Source organism: Penaeus monodon, chromosome 36 (assembly GCF_015228065.2).
Source record: "Penaeus monodon isolate SGIC_2016 chromosome 36, NSTDA_Pmon_1, whole genome shotgun sequence".
Taxonomy (NCBI): domain Eukaryota; kingdom Metazoa; phylum Arthropoda; class Malacostraca; order Decapoda; family Penaeidae; genus Penaeus; species Penaeus monodon.
In genome coordinates this window covers 119,597-137,096 of record NC_051421.1, presented here as the reverse complement: position 1 = coordinate 137,096, position 17,500 = coordinate 119,597, and the positions used below count along the sequence as shown (strand labels likewise).

At 48.7% G+C, this 17,500-nt stretch overlaps 1 long non-coding RNA gene across 1 annotated transcript in view; it reads left to right on the top strand.

The window, feature by feature from the left end:
• The window catches only part of LOC119595650, a 33,281-nt gene that overhangs the window by 1,877 nt on the left and 13,904 nt on the right, over positions 1-17,500 (top strand). The window lies entirely within an intron of this gene.

Below are 17,500 nucleotides of genomic sequence, written 5' to 3'. Positions count from 1 at the left end.
AAAGAAAAAAAAAAAACAACGAAAAGAAAAAAAATGCAGAACATAAAATGGTAAAGGCATGTTCAAAACATAAATGGAACAGGGAACATACACAAACTTTAAATAGAACATAAAATGGTTTGTTTGTTTGCCTGTTAGGTTATGAAACGGGCATTATCGCCTGCCTCCTTGAACAGTGGTACACAGACATACAGACCAACATCCCCAAAACAACATACAAGACTATCCCCCAATACAGAGAAACACATCGTCTGAAATTGCTAATACAATACAGGCACTTACATGAACTTACACTAACATGGGGCTGGGACGCACAACTACGCACAAGATACAGAGAAATTCACAAATTACACACGAAATTAAAGTAATGAACAAACACCACTGGGAAATACTCAAAACACGAAAGATCCTAAGAAATTTTGTAGTTCCTTTAAAATGCTCATAGGGTCGAACAAGCAGACAATCACACATATACAGCGCACATAGACAGAAGGTTGACTAGGTGGAGGAGATGGAGCCTCTCCACAGGGAATTCTGGCAACAGAATTTCCAAATCTCCCCCACCGAGAATGCCCGATTCGACCACACCACAGAGACCGAGGTTACAAACTACGCACAACATATGAACATAATTCTCCCAGAGAATACCACCATCGCTCTCGGTCTCGCTAACAAGCACCAGACGAACGTAATTCTACGAGACGTCAGCAAGGTCTTTGATAAGGTCTGGCATGACGGTCTCAAATACAAGCTAACACAACTATTTACACTTTACACGCCTTCTCTGCAGCTTCCAGGACGACAGGACTGCTACAATACGCCTGGGAGCCCACCTAGGCACCCCCATCCACCTCAGAAGTGGAGTACCACAAGGAAGCGTTTTATCGCCAATCCTTTATATCCTGTATACAGCCAATCTGCCAGAACCAACACCATACAGCAACTATTTTTCCTATACAGACGATATCACATAGATTATCACACACCCCTCTAAATCACAACACTTCATGATCAACACCTTTGAGCACCACTGGAAAATACAGACAAACATAAACAAATTCAAACTCATACCCATAGCACGTAGAAATTCACAACCAATCACAATCAACAATCATACAGGAAACATTCTCGGACTTCAGTTCACAAGCACAGACTTCACAACACACATTAAACAAAGAATAACACAAGCACGAACAACACTAACCAAACTAAAACGCTTTTCATGCTACACACCACAAACAAAACTCAGACTTTACAAAACAACTGTCAGACCCATTCTAGAATACACTGCTATCCCGCTGGTTGCAATATCAAACACACAAAAACTCTGAATGCAATCAGTACAGAACAAAGCATTACTTTGGGTACACGGCGCAATATTTCGAGACCGAATTTCCGCAGAAACACTACATAGAACATACAACATGGAACCACTAAATACACGCATACACAGACGAGGCAAAGTCACCTGAGCCAGACTGCGCGAACAAGAAGACGAACAATATAACATCTTGAAAAACACACAAACACCCACACAAACAACGCCTGGTGGCCCAGAACACTACCAATCACAGAACACGAAACACCCACACCGATACACACACACCGACCCTGAACTGTGATCATGACCATATTTTAATTTTAATTTTAATTTAATGCTGTTAAAGGCTAAAAAGAAAGAAAGAAAAAAATAAAATCAGAAGTCGCCCTCAGAATCCCCAAAGGATTGGCTAATCCACGCCATCAATGGCAAAGAGAGCGACCAGCAGCTCTGCCAGCTCACCTGCGAGCCCACCTGCGCGCGACGCGGATTAGCCAATCACAAGGGAGAGAGGGCTGGCCACCTTGGCGTCTCTCAAAGGTATAAATTCGGCGGCGCTGTTAGCCTCTGGGAAGGGCTTTCAGGACCTCTAGGTCCCAAGGTTTTTGTTGTGGGTTCTCTTCGTAAAGAGATTATTTGACACCCCACGCAAAGACGACCTTGGCCTTGTGTGCATAACTTTGGGTGTTATCACACTCACCTTACTCTGAAGCTAGTGTTTTTAATTGTAGGCCAGAGAACTTACAATTAAAAACGCGAAGCACTGTGGCAATTGGCAGTTTTACTGCGAGGTGCCGGCCGAGCACATAAGGGTTCACGCCCGTTCGGCAGGGTTCAACCCCGACTAGCCCTAACACACAAAGACTGTTAATGGCTCAGTGTGCCTCTCTTTTTTGAGACCACTTTTCCACCATTGCACGTTCCTGTCATATTAGCTCTGCTAGCCTTCTCCTCACCTCCCATCACCCTTACGCTATGCCACCATGGGTCACATGATCAAATTAACATACTCTGGGGAGCTCTCCAGAAAATCTTTGAAATCACAGAGGTTGCAGTCACGCACTGCTTCAAAGTGCACAATTTTTTAAAAGGGTTGTTTAGCCAAACCGAACAAATACCCCTTTTCCTCTCCTCATCCAAGAAAAGCTCACTGCTCGGGCCCTTCAAACCTTCCTTCCCCTGAACCAGGCAAATGCCGGTCGTGCTAAAAAAGATCGAAGACATCCCCCATGACTCGTGTTGAGCCATTCAGCGACCAATAACAGCCAAAAACGATGTTACTGTAGTTGACATTTACAAACATCCTCACCTCCCATCACCCTTACGCTATGCCACCATGGGTCACATGATCAAATTAACATACTCTGGGGAGCTCTCCAGAAAATCTTTGAAATCACAGAGGTTGCAGTCACGCACTGCTTCAAAGTGCACAATGGTTACAAGGTTGTTGTAGCCAAACCAGAACAAATGACCCCTTTCCTCTCCTCATCCAGCCAAAGAAGCTCACTGCTCAGGGCTTCAAACCCATTCCTTCCCCTGAAACCAAGGCAAAATGCACGGTCGTGGCTAAAAAGATCGACAAGACAATCCCGCCATGACCGTGTGAGGCCATTCAGGCGGAAATAACAGCCAAAAACGATGTTACTGTAGTTAACATTTACAAACATCCCGAATCCCGGATCGTCAAGATCCGATGCTCCTCGCCTGAAGAGGCACAGAAACTTATCTCCCGTGGGATCGTGATGTCTCACAAGTCCGTCCCCACCTACAACATAGAGTCTGAGTGCTTTATTCAGATTCATCAGTGCCTGAAGTGCTACAGGTACAATCACAAGAAACACGCATGCACACACGAACAAAGGTGCAGTCATTGTGGCGAAGTCGGGCACTTCTTCGCCACTTGCACAAGCCCATCAATGTTGCAATTGTGAGGGACAGCATGTCGCCGTCAGCGGGTCTTGCCCTACACGAAAAGAAATACTAAAGACTAAAAGACAAGCACGTAACAAACACCAATCCAACATACACCTCAACAGTTTCAACCCCTACAGACATCTACATCCATCACCACAAGACCTCCCACAATTCCCCGGAGAACCACAATGCCTCCCCCACCTCAGTTCCCCCAAAACATCACACCTGACATCAACACTAAAATACAAACAATACTACACGTAGCTTTGATAACTGCCAAATACAAGCAAAAAGATTCGCAAACATTGTCTCTGTACAAAGAAACAACCTCCATTAATGTGTGATTCCCAGGGAAATCTTTGAAGACGAAGACCTATACTACCTGATATCACTCACAAACAAACACAAACACCGAGGCTAGACCGGCGACCACCACACAACCACAGCCCTCTACCTCCCGCGCACACCTACTCCCACAACCACAACCACAACGCCAACCAAGACTAAGCTTACAACAAAACACTACAAAAAACACAAACGAACACAAACGCAAACTGCCATCACCACTAAACACGCACAAGAAAAAAGACAAAGAAGACCCACTGCCCTCGATGACCACCGCACCCCCTCGTCGTCACCACGACGACACCATTCTGGGGGATAGCCTCCAAATCAACCTCCCTGAGGTTGAAGCATGGGGCGACCTCGCTACCTGCTCCCCTTGGGGACGCAGTCTCTGTTCTCCCTGTCAGGGGGAACCCCTGGAGACAAGGAAGTATCGGGAATTGGTCCGCTGATTCCCGAGAATTCCACGTCTCCCTCTCCCAGGAGTCCCTCCCGGACCTCGAGGGGGATGCGGCTCGGACTCGTCCGCGCCCTCGCTTCCGGGAGCAGCAAACGCCACGCCTACTCTAAGTGGCGTGCTGACACTTAGATGTGCTGCCTCCCACCCCACACACACCACACCACACTCACACTCACACACATACAAACGCACACAAGCTACAGGTCAATCAGAATAAAGCACCCAGATGGATCTATGCTATGGGCTGGGGACGAATTGTGTCGTCCTCACGATCACACGAGAAATGCTTCTGTGCCTCTCCCTGGCGCGGGAGGCTATGTAAACAACAACTACAAACCTCGTGTTTCGGTTGTCCGTCAGGATAGCCCCCCCCCCAATGCCTTTTTCAGGAGAAGGGGGGGGCCCTGGCGGCCCCCCGATGACTTTCGCTGGACCGAGGGGGATAAAACAGGGGCGTTCCGGGTTTGGCAGCAGCATCCTTTTTTTGTGATTTCTCATTTTCCCTTTCACATTTTCCCCACCCCCTTTCCCCCTTGTTTTTTGTTACAAAGGATAATCCGATATGTTAAGTTTAGCCTCCCCCGGTAGCCAAAAGGGACCCCGGATTTCGACTAATCCCGACTGCTCACTTTGTCAGCTTTGCAGCCGGGTGAACCCTATCCTTACCCGCGTGGTGCCCAGCCCGCAGTGACGTCCAGGCGACAATTCCCCACGCCTGGGCGGGGCGCGAACCGCCGGCCCCTGGATGGAGGCCGACCTTTACCATGTACTGACTGGGGGGCTTGTTTTTTTCAAGGATAACCCAATATGCAAGCTTAGCCTCGCCCGGGTATGCCTGAGGGGACCCCGGCCCGTTCGACAAATGCCGACTCGCTCTGTGTGCGCTGGTGTGACTCGTGAACCTACCCCTTCCCCCGTGGTGCCCAGCCCAGAAATAACCCTTTTGGGCGACAATTGCAATTTCTCGGCCTAGGGGGGCGCGAACCCCCGACCCCCGGGTTGGGGGGAAAGCCCCTTTTGGGAGGCTTTTACTTTTTTTTAAGGATAAAGAAAAGTCAGATATGCGAAGCTTAGCCCGCCCAGGCTATGAGAGGAGCCCGGTCTGTGGACTAATGTGACTCACTCACGGGTAGCTGGTGTGACTCGCTGAACCCTAGTCCTTACCCCCCGTGGTGCCCAGCCGCAGCAGTAACCTCCGGCGACATTGCAACTTCGAACCGCCGACCCCTGGGAAATGAGAGGCAAACATTACCACTGAACTGCCCGGGGGCTGTTTTTTTTTTACTTTTATTTAAAGTTAAGCTAGCTTGGGCCCCTTTTTTTTATAAACTCGGCACCCTGTCCCCACGGCTCGGCCCCAATCACGTCAGGCACGATTGATCCCGGGACTGCGAGCGCGGGGTTCGAGCGCCAAAAATTTTGCCCCCCCTTTTTTAAGTTTTCAATTTTTTTTTGTTCCCCTTTTATTAATTTTTTTAATTTCTTTTATTTTTTTTTACCGTTCAGTTTACCCCCTTTTTTTAAGTATCTTTTAGGTGGTTTTTTTACTCAAAAGCAATCTTTTAAACTCCCAAAAAAAGAAACCCCTTTTAAAGAGAGCCCTACCCCCTTTTTTAATCCCTTCCCCCCCCTCCTCTCTCTTTTCCGTGCGAAACCCCAACCCTCGCCCACGCCAATCTCATCATCTTCATACGTCCCTCATCCTAACCCTTAAACCTCCATCTCACGGGTTTTTCGGATTTCCGACACGTGCCATGACCAGGCTCCTTTGGCGAAAGGAGTCCAACACGCGAGTGAGGGAGGAGATGTCAGGCTAGTGTTGATAACCCCGTGGTGGATCGCCGAGCACGTCTCCTTGGAAGCCCTGCCCCCGACAGGAAAGAAATCTCTGCTCGACGCGGGCAAGGGTATGCCTCTGTTAGCGATTCACTCGTACTTCACCTGCAGCCTCAGGGGTTAGCTAGAGCACCATGTTCCCATGGGAGAAAAAGTCCTAAACGGTGGCTTTCCCCATGGCCCCGGGACAGGCCGCCTTTACCCCCCCTCCCATCCCCCTTCTTTAGCCGAGGTTCCCGCCCCCGGGGGGGCGGCCTCCCCCGACCGTGATTTGCTCATGCGAAGCGAGTGCCTGCTAGCCAGGGCAGGAAACCACCGATGGTGCAGGCCCCCCTTCCGACCTTTGTCCTCCTTTCCCCCCCATCAGCTATCCCCCCCAATTTTTACCCGCTGTTGGGTTAACCCCGACTCTTTTCCCTTTTACTAAATCATCTTTTCATCCCCCCCTTTATCCTTCCCCTCTCCCCATTTTTTTCCCCCCCCCCCCCCGTAACATGGTTAGCTAGCTATGAGTTTTGCGATTCTGGCTTCGCCCGGGCCTCTACTTATGGCCCCGGGCTTGGTCAGCTTTTTAGGCTGTCTATTTGTTTCTCGACACTCGGGCTTACGTGGGGTGGATTCAGCAGGCGTCCTGACCGTGGGAAACATCTTGCATAATCCTTTATCAGCAGACGGCTGTATTCTGTGGGTTTGCCTCAGGAATTGAGGGTCAAAAAATTCCCAAGTATTAGGTGGCTTCGGCTCCAGCAATCCCTTAACACCTTCTTCACGCTCTATTGTTTGATGATCTGCCAAAACAAGGTACCTGGCCATTGTGCAGAATGACTTCGGTCCTCGTTTTTTATTTCCAAGGGGCCCAGTGGTTCATACCCGGTGGCGTTGAGTACAGCGGGCTGAGGGGGAGGATCTCGTTTCCTCTCTGTGAAGCTGCAGGGGGAAGGAGATTCCATCACCAACACTTATCCTAATAATTTCGGCTCTATGTATTATCATGGGATTAGGGGGCTACCCCTGGAACTTCGGCTAGCCGTCAGCAAGTCATTCCCTCGATCCCTATGGGGCGGGGGAACCCAGTTTATGTCATTTTTCTCCCCTGTGCAAGAAACCCCTGTGCCGTTTTTGAGGATGGTAGTCAGAAGGTGATATTGTCAGTGGGGTGAGCCCTGAAAACAGTCATGGCTCCTTTGGGTCCGGGGTATGACCACAGTCCTTCCTCAGGAAAGCGTGGCTAGTGCTCCCTGACAGAACTGCCTCTGCCGAGCGAGGGGGGTTTTCTGTTGCCACATGGATTTTTGTGGGATCCTTGCTGCGAAACCGGCGCCTGCAGTGTGGTTTAAGGGATCGACCGTTTCCATGTAGTATGTTCTGCTGCCCGGAGGAGTGATGGTTTTCAATGCCCCCGGGTTTCTGCCTTCAGGTAGGGTGGAATATTCCTTCTTTTTTGGTTTCCATCTCATGACCCAGAGCCTATCGAGATTTGTGCCCATGGCGGAGCTTGACAAAATCGGGTGAGGGGGGGTTTATGCCCTTGGCAAGAAGTGGATCTTTGAGTATGGCGTATTAACCCTGGCTTGGGGAGACAGCCAGGAGTTTTTTGCAAACGCTCTTTATTTGTTTAGGCATCCAACTTTTATGTCTTTTGGGTTGTGTTTCTGGAGCCTGGGTGACCTTTGATAAGAATTTGCTGCCATTAGATCAAACATGGGCCAAGGGAGAAGGTTTGCCTCCCCTAGAGGGTTTAGGACCTTCGCCCCCCCTTGGGAAGCCCAAATGACCCTGGTGGCTTTGTTTTGGGGCTTTCCGTTGGGGCTTTATATTTTCACTTTTAAGCCAATCAGAGGAGGGGGGCATGTCTCAAAGGGGCCCGACAGCATGTAATAGAATGATCTAGTCTTGGGCTCCCCCCTGGTCTTCCACTCATTGTCTCATGACGACAGTCTTTATTTTGTTTTTGGGGGCAACCAGATACTGGACCCCTTCTGGAAGGAGAGGGTTGGTCTATCCTTACCCCAAGGGAGAGGAAATCCTGAACCCACTCCCAAATCCATTTCCTGGATTTTCAGACTTGTGCCTTGAACTCTCTGTCTCAGAGCCATGGGTTTGGGTTTGGCTGCAGAGCTTTTGTCCTGTCCTGCCCCCCACTCCTCGATAGAGGTCCAGACAACGCTGGCTTTTTTTTGGCAGTATGGTCCAGTAGCTGATAGCAAATGTCTGATAGATGATCTTGCCCCCACTGGGGGGTTTATGTTGAGGGTGCAGGACATTAAGGTTTAAAAAGGGCTGGCTGAAACCCCCCCCCTTGGCATTCCATTCTCTGTGGCATGTGCTGTGATAGGTGAAATTGGAAATTTGGGTGTTCATTCCTAAAGTTTCACCCATCCAGCCAGAAGTTACCCCTGATTCCTTTTGGGGTCGGCCTCCGAAAGGAAGAGGACTTGCCAATTCAAAAACCTTCTCCGGTCAAGGAATACTACCACAGATGTGCCCGTGCTTATTGTGCCCAAGAGCGTGACTATGCGTGCGCTGTGCTCATCCCCCCGGTAAAACCCGTGGAGGTGTTATTGGGGGGCTTTTTTTCCCTCGGAGCTGTTAGTACCATCCTCTCGGGGCCGTCTTGGCGAGAAGCTAGGGGGAAAAGATGGTGCGGGGACTTCCCCGGCGCTTTTGGGTTTGGGGATGGGAAATATTTGGTAGCCCTCTTCCCCAAATCTGGGGTAAGTTTCCCAGGACTTGTTGATATTGCAGGAATGCAAGCTCACTACCATCCCCGGGGGGGGAAAAGATGGGGTACGAGATCCCATCGAGCCCGGGCTGTGTTACAACTGGCTTTAAAAGCATTTCTTAGTTTCCCTCAGAGAAAAATAACATCTCAGTTAGGTTGGCTGCCCTTTTTCTGATATTAGCAAGTTGTTTTTTGTAGGCTTTTTGTCTTGCCCCCCAGTTTGGCTGGCAGGCTGTTCCTACTTGTTCTCACAGAGTATCGGGCCAAAACTGTTCGCCCTGCTGGGGGGTGGTCGGTCGGGGGTTGGACCCCCCCATTTCCATGCTCGGAAAGGGTGGGATGGGGATAAAAGGGCTCACCAAATTTCCCGCCCTTTCCCTGCCCGACCTGTGGCGTTCCCTTGGGATCTTGACAGCCTCCCCTTTAAGGGGGGCTAGGTTTTTTGGGGTTCTTTTTTTTTTCCTTCGGAAAAAGTTTTTCCAATATTTGCCCTGTGGTTGACCCCTAATCTCGTCATTAAAGTACCCGGCGTTTTGTGACTCCTGGACCCCCGCCGGTTTTTGGGGATGGTCAGTGAGGCTGCCTGGGAAAAATGGCATTACAAGTCGGCTTTTAGCACTTCCCCTTTTGCTTTGTGTGGGTTTTTGCTTCTCAGACAGCAGGCCAAGACGTTTCTGAAAACGCCCGCCAGTTGGCCTTGTCTTGGATTCGGTCGTGGCATTTCAGCTGGGCCACTATCCATGAGGGTAGTTATAGTGCCGTAATGGTCACTAGTGACGGTCTCTCAACACGCCAGCCAATCCTTTCCACCAGAGTCGCAGTGGCCAGGGTGAGGTCTAGGACCCCTCCTCTGACATGCGTTGGCTCCTGGGTATTGAGGAGAGCGATCTCGGGGAATGTCTCAAGCACGTTGGCTATGTGATAGCCAGCCGCATCCGATGCCCTGCAGGGAGCCAGGATGGGGTGGTGTGCACTGAAGTCTCCCCTTATGATCACTCGGTCGTGTGCTGCAGAAGCACAGACCTGGCTGATGTCTAAGGTACTACAGTGTGGCCGGCTGTACACATTGTACAATTTCAGGGGACCCCCAGCCAGGTGAATCTCGATGGCAAGAGATTCAACATCTCCATTTCCTCTCCCACACACCGACCTAAAACCCAGCATCAGGAGTTGTCTTCGCGATAAATGGAAGGAACAATGGAGGCATATCTCCAGAAATAAACTTCGAGAGATTAGAGATGACCTTGGCAGTTGGGTGACTAGTATCCATCCCAACCGAAAAGTAGAAGTTGCCTTAACAAGACTAAGAATCGGGCACACAAGACTGACTCATGGGCCGATGATGGCTAAAAGTCAAGCACTTTGTGAGGGATGCCAAGAGCCCTTAATGATCGCACATGTAGTGGAAAGATGTGCAACATTCTCAGACCAAAGACGTATGTACTTGTCTCCCCCATATACACTGAAGAATGTATTGGGGGAGGATTGTGACATAGAGGGGTCTTATTAGTTTCCTTAGGGAGACTAATATTTTTAATAAAATTTAATTATGCATAATGTTTATGCAATAATTTTATACACTTAGAGTATAATATTTATGCTTTGATTTTTTATTTGTTTATTGTTATTTATAAGATATCTATTGATAGATTTTTAAAGTTTTAAACATTTTAATATTTCTATTTAACAAGGTATTCGCCGCTAATGACCTTAGCTGTTGACGCGGCAGATAATTTTAAATAATCAATCAATCAACATCTCCACAGTGCAGTGCATCGGCTATTGCGGAGCAGGGGATTGTTGCTCTGACAAGGGTGATCAGGCCTCTTTTGCCATCAGCACGTGGCAGCATGAAGACATGATACCCGGAGAAGCGAACAGGTTCCACTGTTAATGTCTCCTGGAGCATGACGATGTCAATGCTCCTTGATCGCAGTATTATGTGGAGGATGGCACTCCGTGCGGAGAAGCCATAAATGTTCCACTGCAGAATACTTAGATTGTGTGCCATGATGTTATTAGTTGATAGTTACATCAGAGACATCATCGTATTCGGATTGACTGTCTTTGGAGTCTGACAACTCCATTGCGAAGTCCTCGCTGGTTGAGGGGTCTTCTTCGGCTGTCAGGCTATCCCTGGGTCAACTAGGGGGTGGAGAGCCTTTAGTAGCTCTGACTTTATGTGTTTGGGCTTTTCTCTGGCCAGGCTGTTTCTGTGCATTGTTCTTTGCTGGCCTTGCCTGGGCAAGGTCAGCTTGTTCTGATTCAGTTTCTGGCACTGAATCACCGTGGCTAGGCCCGCCTGTGAGGGCATGGCCTGGGTTGGAGTGGGGAGGGGAAATCTCGTCCTGAGGTGAGGGAGAGGAGGGGGGCTGTTTTGGCCCTTTCCAGTTCCCTTTCCCCTTTTTATGGTTGCGACAAAATTGGTCAATGCCGTCATGGCGACCTTGACTGCCTTATCCGCCTCTTCCCTCGTCCTTCCCAAGGCTGTTGCCACTGCTGTGACTACAGCAGTCAGCAGGATCGATATGTCCCCCTCATCGAGGAGGAGATCTCCGGTTTAGGCTGGGGGGCGGCTTCCTTCCTCTTAGGAGGTCTGGAGGCCTTTTCGCTTTTGTTCTTTTGTTCTTTTGTTTTGTTCTTTTGTTCTTCTTTTTTCGCTTCGTAGCAACCTCTTGCCAATTGAGGGCCACTTCTTTCCTGACAAAGCAAGCCAGGCTCCAGGCTTGATGCCTCTTGGCACAGTTAGGACATTTGGCTGTTGTATCCTTCTTTTCCTCTTTGTAGGCCTTAATGCACACCTCGGTGTTGTGTGCCTTGCTACAGACACCGCATTTAGGCTTGGCTGTGCAGGTAGCCTGGTGGTGTCCGTACTTCGGGCACTTGAAACACCGCAGTGGATCAGGCACGTACGTTTGAAGGTTGTAGGTACCCCAGTTACCCAGATCAAGGGTAGAGGTTGGGCTACCTTTCATGGTCACCAGGACGTGGTTGGAGCCTTCCCTTTGGACATTCGGGAAGCCTTCACGACCTGTGGGTGTGATGCAATCACCTCCACATCATACAAGACTGAGAAGTCAAGTAGCACCACCTTGACCCTCTTTTCCTCGGGATTCAGTGGTGAGAGGCTCACTTTCCTCCCATCTATTTAGCTCCTTTGTTTCCTGCAGGAAACAAAGGGTGGCTTGATCTTTGGGCATGATGATCATGCCCTGATCTCGTGCAACTCTGATTGACAACCAGATTTTTCGTTGGCTCTCCAACGCCCTGACCAGTTGGTAGGCATTGTCGAAGCCTTCTTGTTTGACAGGTACCTTGAACTGGGAGAAACGCCTTGTAGGTCCAGACTCTCCCTCAGAGTCGGTCTCCGGCCTCGGACGTTTCGGCCCGCCCTTTTGGCTTTGGGGCTGTTTCGGCTGGTTCAGCTGGTGCTCCCAATTCGGTCAAGGGGGTTGTCTGAGGGGTGCTCAGAGACCTTCCTGGCCTGGGTGCTGGCCTGGAGGGGTCAGCACAAGAGTCCATCTGTTGGACAATCTGGTGGATAGACATATTCTTACATGGTTTTTCTGTCTAGTCCACCATTTTGGCTGCAGGCATGACAGTGTCATCCTATGCTCGGGGTTTTCTTTTGCCACCCGGAGGCATGTATGGCTTCAGGGTGGCTGCCGTGGTTTGGGCCTTGCACGGGTCGTCAACATTAGCATCTGTCTGTGGGGGGTATTTTGTTTGATTTTCCATGTAATAGGACAGTGCTTCATCCACTCACGCCCCCACCCACCAGTGTTAGAGCCAGTGTCTAACAGCAACAGGGGTGATGAGTGGATATGCGCAGTCAATTAGCTATTGCAGCGGCACTCACAGACCAGTGTGGGTACCAACGGCAGCATGACTGTTTGACCCTAGCCTCCCGAGGGAGACCAGCCGATTGACCTGACCGGGCCTGGTTCAGGCCGCCTGTCTTGCCAGAATAGAGGACCAAAGAGGCGTGTTGCTAAGCCGCAGGGCATACTCATTCACGGCATCACTCAACCTCCAGGACCAGTTCCTCTCCATCCCTCAGAGAGGACCTGTAGGCCTTTTTTCAAAGTCAGTCCCTCTTTTCTCTGAAACACCCTGAGGCTGTTTCACCTCAGTGAGAAAAGAGGGGGGTCCTGCACCTGTTCCAATAAGTTCCTTCATCCCTCTGAAACAGCCAACCATATACTGTTTCATCACAGTGAGGGAGAGAAGCTAACTTTTATCCAGGTGCTTCCTATCACAGGACGGGAAGTTAGTGTTCTGTCTAGCGGCAGCTATTTAGACAGAACCAGGCTGAGGGCCTGACAGAGTGGGGGGCTCCTACCTGCCTATCGTTCCTATTCGAAAAATAGAGAGTGGCAGTCATCAGATGCCATAGGAACAGGCTGTTCCTATGGCAGGATGGGTTTTTGTAGTGAGTCCCTCTTCTCTCTGAAACACCCAAATGCTGTTTCACCTCAGTGAGAGAAGAGGGGTCCTGTACCTGTTCCAGGTGATTTCCCTTTCATCCCTTTGAAACAGCCAACTACAAAATATTTCATCACAGTGAGGGAGAGAAGCTAACTTTTATCCAGGTATTTCCCCTATCACAGGACGGGAAGTTAGTGTTCTGTCTAGGGGGCAGCTTTTTAGACAGAACCAGGCTGAGGGCCCTGACAAAGTGGGGGCCCCCTACCTGCCATCATTCCTATTCGAAAAATAGAGAGTGGCAGTCATCAGATGGTCTGCCAGCCCAAGTCCCTAGCAAATAGAATGACAACACCGAAAGGCAGGCCCTCTAAGGCCCCCCCAGACCTTTACCCCCCCTGCGGGAGGTAAAGGTCTGCCCACTTTCCAAAACACGCGCCCGAAGATGGGGTCCAGTTCACCAGGGTGCACAGAGTCATCCTAATGCGAAATCCGTATAGGAAAGAGTAGGCTAGGAGGGCACGAAGCTACATGCAAGCACTAGCTCATGGCCAGCAAACAAGGCTGGCCCCGGTCGCCGTCCAAAAAACGCGTAAGAGCCGAGGCCAAAATTTGCATGGGCCCGGGGCCGCGGTACACTCTTTAATCCGCCCATGCAAAAGCCTCACAACCGAAAGGTCATAGTGGCTCTCTTGGATTATCGACTTGGCGACACCGCTGCGCCCCATCGAGCGCCTTTGCCGGTATGATCCTCCCTTCGCTCTGAATGGTCCAAGTAAGGACCGATTCACCGCAGGGAGAGAGGAGAGGGCAGTCTTTTTTCTTCGCTGCTCGAGTCCACTGGGTAACGGGTCTTTTCTTTTAACTTTACCTTACCTTAGCCTCTGGGCTAGTACAGTGGTAACATGTCGGCCTCTCATCTGAAGGGTCGGCCGGTTGCGCCACACCCAGGCGCGAGAAGTGTAACTGTCGCTTGGAGGTTCTACTATGGCTGGGCACCACGGCGGGTAAGGACTAGGTACAGCCGAGTCAGACCAGCTGACACACGTGAACGAGTCGGCCCTTAGTCGGACACAGGCTGGACTCCCCCCATAGGCATTAGCCGGGCGAGGCGAAGCTTTGCATATTGGACTATTATGTTTTCCCGGCTCGTCACTTTGCCGCCTCGGCCGCCTAGCGATAACGGATCATCTTACAAACTGACAACACTGACGAATTATAAACGAGAGATTCCAAGGACGGATCATCTTACAAACTTGCTACGGACTCTGACTCGATTGCCTGTGATCATGGGAGTGCACTCGTGCAATTGCACTAAGGCAGACACGCGAGTCAGAGGAGCAGGATGGAGATATTCTACGGAAAAAAAAGAAGAAAAAAAAAAGCCTTCCATGATATGTTCTGTTCTTATGATCTCTTTAACAACTTACACACCATAACCCTTACCCTTTGTTTGCTTGCTTTTGTTCTGTTTTGTTCTTGTTCCATTGTATAATTACCAAATTTCTTTGAACATGATTTTTCATTTTTGTTTTTTGCTGTTTTGTTTTGTTCTTATTCCTTTTATGTTATCAGCATTATCACCGTATTTCCGTATAATGATTTATGTAACATAATTGCAATAATCAGCCCCAGTTGTCAAGAACTCACAACCCCGCAAATGTTTTATTATACCATTTTATTCTTTTATCCCAACTATCGCTCACTTCACCTCATCCCACATCTCATCTCACCCATCCCCCTCCTGTCTCTATCTCGATTTTTTTCCCCCTTTATCATCCATTACCCACGTTATATGTAACTTGTATTTCTCACTCTGCCCCAACCTCTTTCTCTTTTTTTTTTTTTTACTCTCACTTTCCTTGTTCATAGGAATTGAAGACAAAATATAAAATTAAATAAATGTAAAATAAATTATAAAAAAAAAATAAAATAAAAAAGTTAATTAGTTTCATTCTTTTTAGTAAGTTAAGTTTAGTTAATTAATTATTCATCGTTACTTTCTACAAACAAGACAAAAAAAAAAAAAAAAAATTAATTTACACCTTTCTCTTTTTTATCAAAATATGAAAAAAAAATCATAAAACGTAAAACAAAAATTTTTGAAATTAAATAAGAAAAAAAAATATATATATATATATAGTTATATATATATATAATATATATATATATATATATAACTATATATATATATATATATATATATATAAAAGAGGTGTTTTCTTTAATTAAATTCTAATCAATATTCACTTTTTTTACGCCAGAATAACAGTAACAAATAGAATCATAATTAATTACTTATTCCCCTCCCTCTAAATTCTAGACATGAAGAAATATAACAAATACTGACTATGCAAGGGGTTTTCACTCCCCGAATTTTCTAACCTCTAACTTCCTTTAAATTTCACCCCTTTACCTCCTCCCCTTCGATTTCTTTACCTCTTTACTCCGTTATTCATCTTAGCTTATCTATCTCACAACACAGTCAACAGCAGTACACCCGCCCCATAGCAAATTCGGCCTTGGCTCTTACACGCTATCCTGGAGCTTTCGTGTCCACCCTTGGTTGCTGCCGCGATGCTAATTGCTTGATTTAGCTTCGTGCCCTCTAGCCTATTCTTTCCTTTACGGATTTTTCGGCATTAGGATAACTCTCTGCGCACCTTCTGGTGAACTGGACCCCATCTTCGGGCGCGTGCTCGGACGTGGGCAGACCTTTACCTTCCGCCTTCCCGTCCCGCCTCGAAAGCTAGCTCCTTTCCCTCACTGTGGTGAATCAGCCTTAGGGTGGCTGTTTCAGAGGGAATAAGGATTCACTTTGAAAAGGTACAGGCCCTCTCCTCCCTCACTGAGATGAAACAACCTTTGGGTGGTTGTTTCAGAGGGATGAGGGGAACCACCCGGAAGAAGTGCAAGAGCTCCCTTCCCTCACTGAGGTGAAACAGCCTTTGGGTGGCTGTTTCAGAGGGAAGGGGGATTCAGGACATCTCCCTCACTGAGGTGAAACACCCTTTGGGTGATTGTTTCAGAGGGACGAAAGGACCCGCCTGGAAAAAGTGCAAGAGCTCCCTTCCCCCCGGAGGGTGACACAGCCATTGGGTGGTTGTTTCATAGGGACGGAGGGAGTTCACTTAGAAAGGTACAGGTCCGTTCTGCGGTCCGTCCCTCACCCCCCCTAACGGAACCCACCGCCCGCGGTGGGGGGGCTTGATTCCCAATGAGCTGTGAGCCGGACCAGAACGGGGCTACCCATACTGAGGGGTCACCAGTGAGGGATTTAACCAAAACGGCTTCCTGATGCACCAAGGACTATGAGAGGGGATGGTGTCCACCCTTTTTTCATTTTATCTTGGACCAGGAGAACTCTCCACATGTGTTTTGCCGTGTGTGGCATCCCATATTAACCAGGAGACGGGTCCTGAGGTTGAGGCGATTGCTGGCCGCTGCACCCTGCAGCTAGCAATACACCTCTTTGGTCCTGTATTCCCTGGTATACTGGTGGCGTGATCAGGCCCGTTCAAGGTCATCGCTGGTCAAATATGGCTAGGGTCCAAGCAGGCACATCAGCTCGGTAGCTGATAGGTCCCGCGACTGCCATCAGTATTGTAATAGTGGCTGCGTAATATTTCCCATTATCCCTGTGGCTGTTGAGACTTTGAACCCTAACTATAGCTTCCCTCGTTGGACTCCCATGGTGGGTGGGGTGTGGGGGAGGAAATGACGACCTACGCAATCCCTCGACCATTACCCTCGAACATCACCCGTTGTCACTCGTGGAACCTTTCAGCTTCCAAAGGGCAAGAATGGGAATTATAATTGTTCCCGGCCTCCAAACCAGTAAAGAGGGTGAAAGTCCTCCTCAATCCACCCAGGAAATCTTACCTGGTAAATATGAAAGCATTTCAACAGTAATACCTATAGTGAAGATCATTGATGGTGTATCGTCATGGATCTTGATATTTTGAAGTACATCGGAAATAGTTTGAAGATGTCGACCGTGATTCCTCGCATCACCCCAGCGAGATGGTAGCCTGATAGTTTTAGGTTTCGTCACCAGATGAGGGTGACGTCTGCGTGCGTATGCGACATTCCCTGGGGCTCAGTTTCATGTTCTCCTCACAAACCTCATCATTGTAAGGGAATTTTCTTTTCCCGAGACTGATGAGGTATTCTGAGAGAAACTGTTTGGGAACTAGAGAATTTTAATGTGTGGCAGTAATGTTTTAGGAAGAAATTTGTGTGGGTTTGAGAACAGTCGACCCAGCGCTTCTTCTAACTTTTACAGCACATTCGTCCTTCAGAAGCTGTTAAGTTTTAGCATGGTACCCACCTCAGGTAAAGTCTATGTGCCCAACCTATGCGATGCTTCCACTGCCAGGGTTATGGCATGGAGCCGAATCTTGTTGTTTTTAAAGAAATGGACACCAAGATTAAGTGTAAATGTGGTACAACAGGTCATCATAGAGATGACAACAGT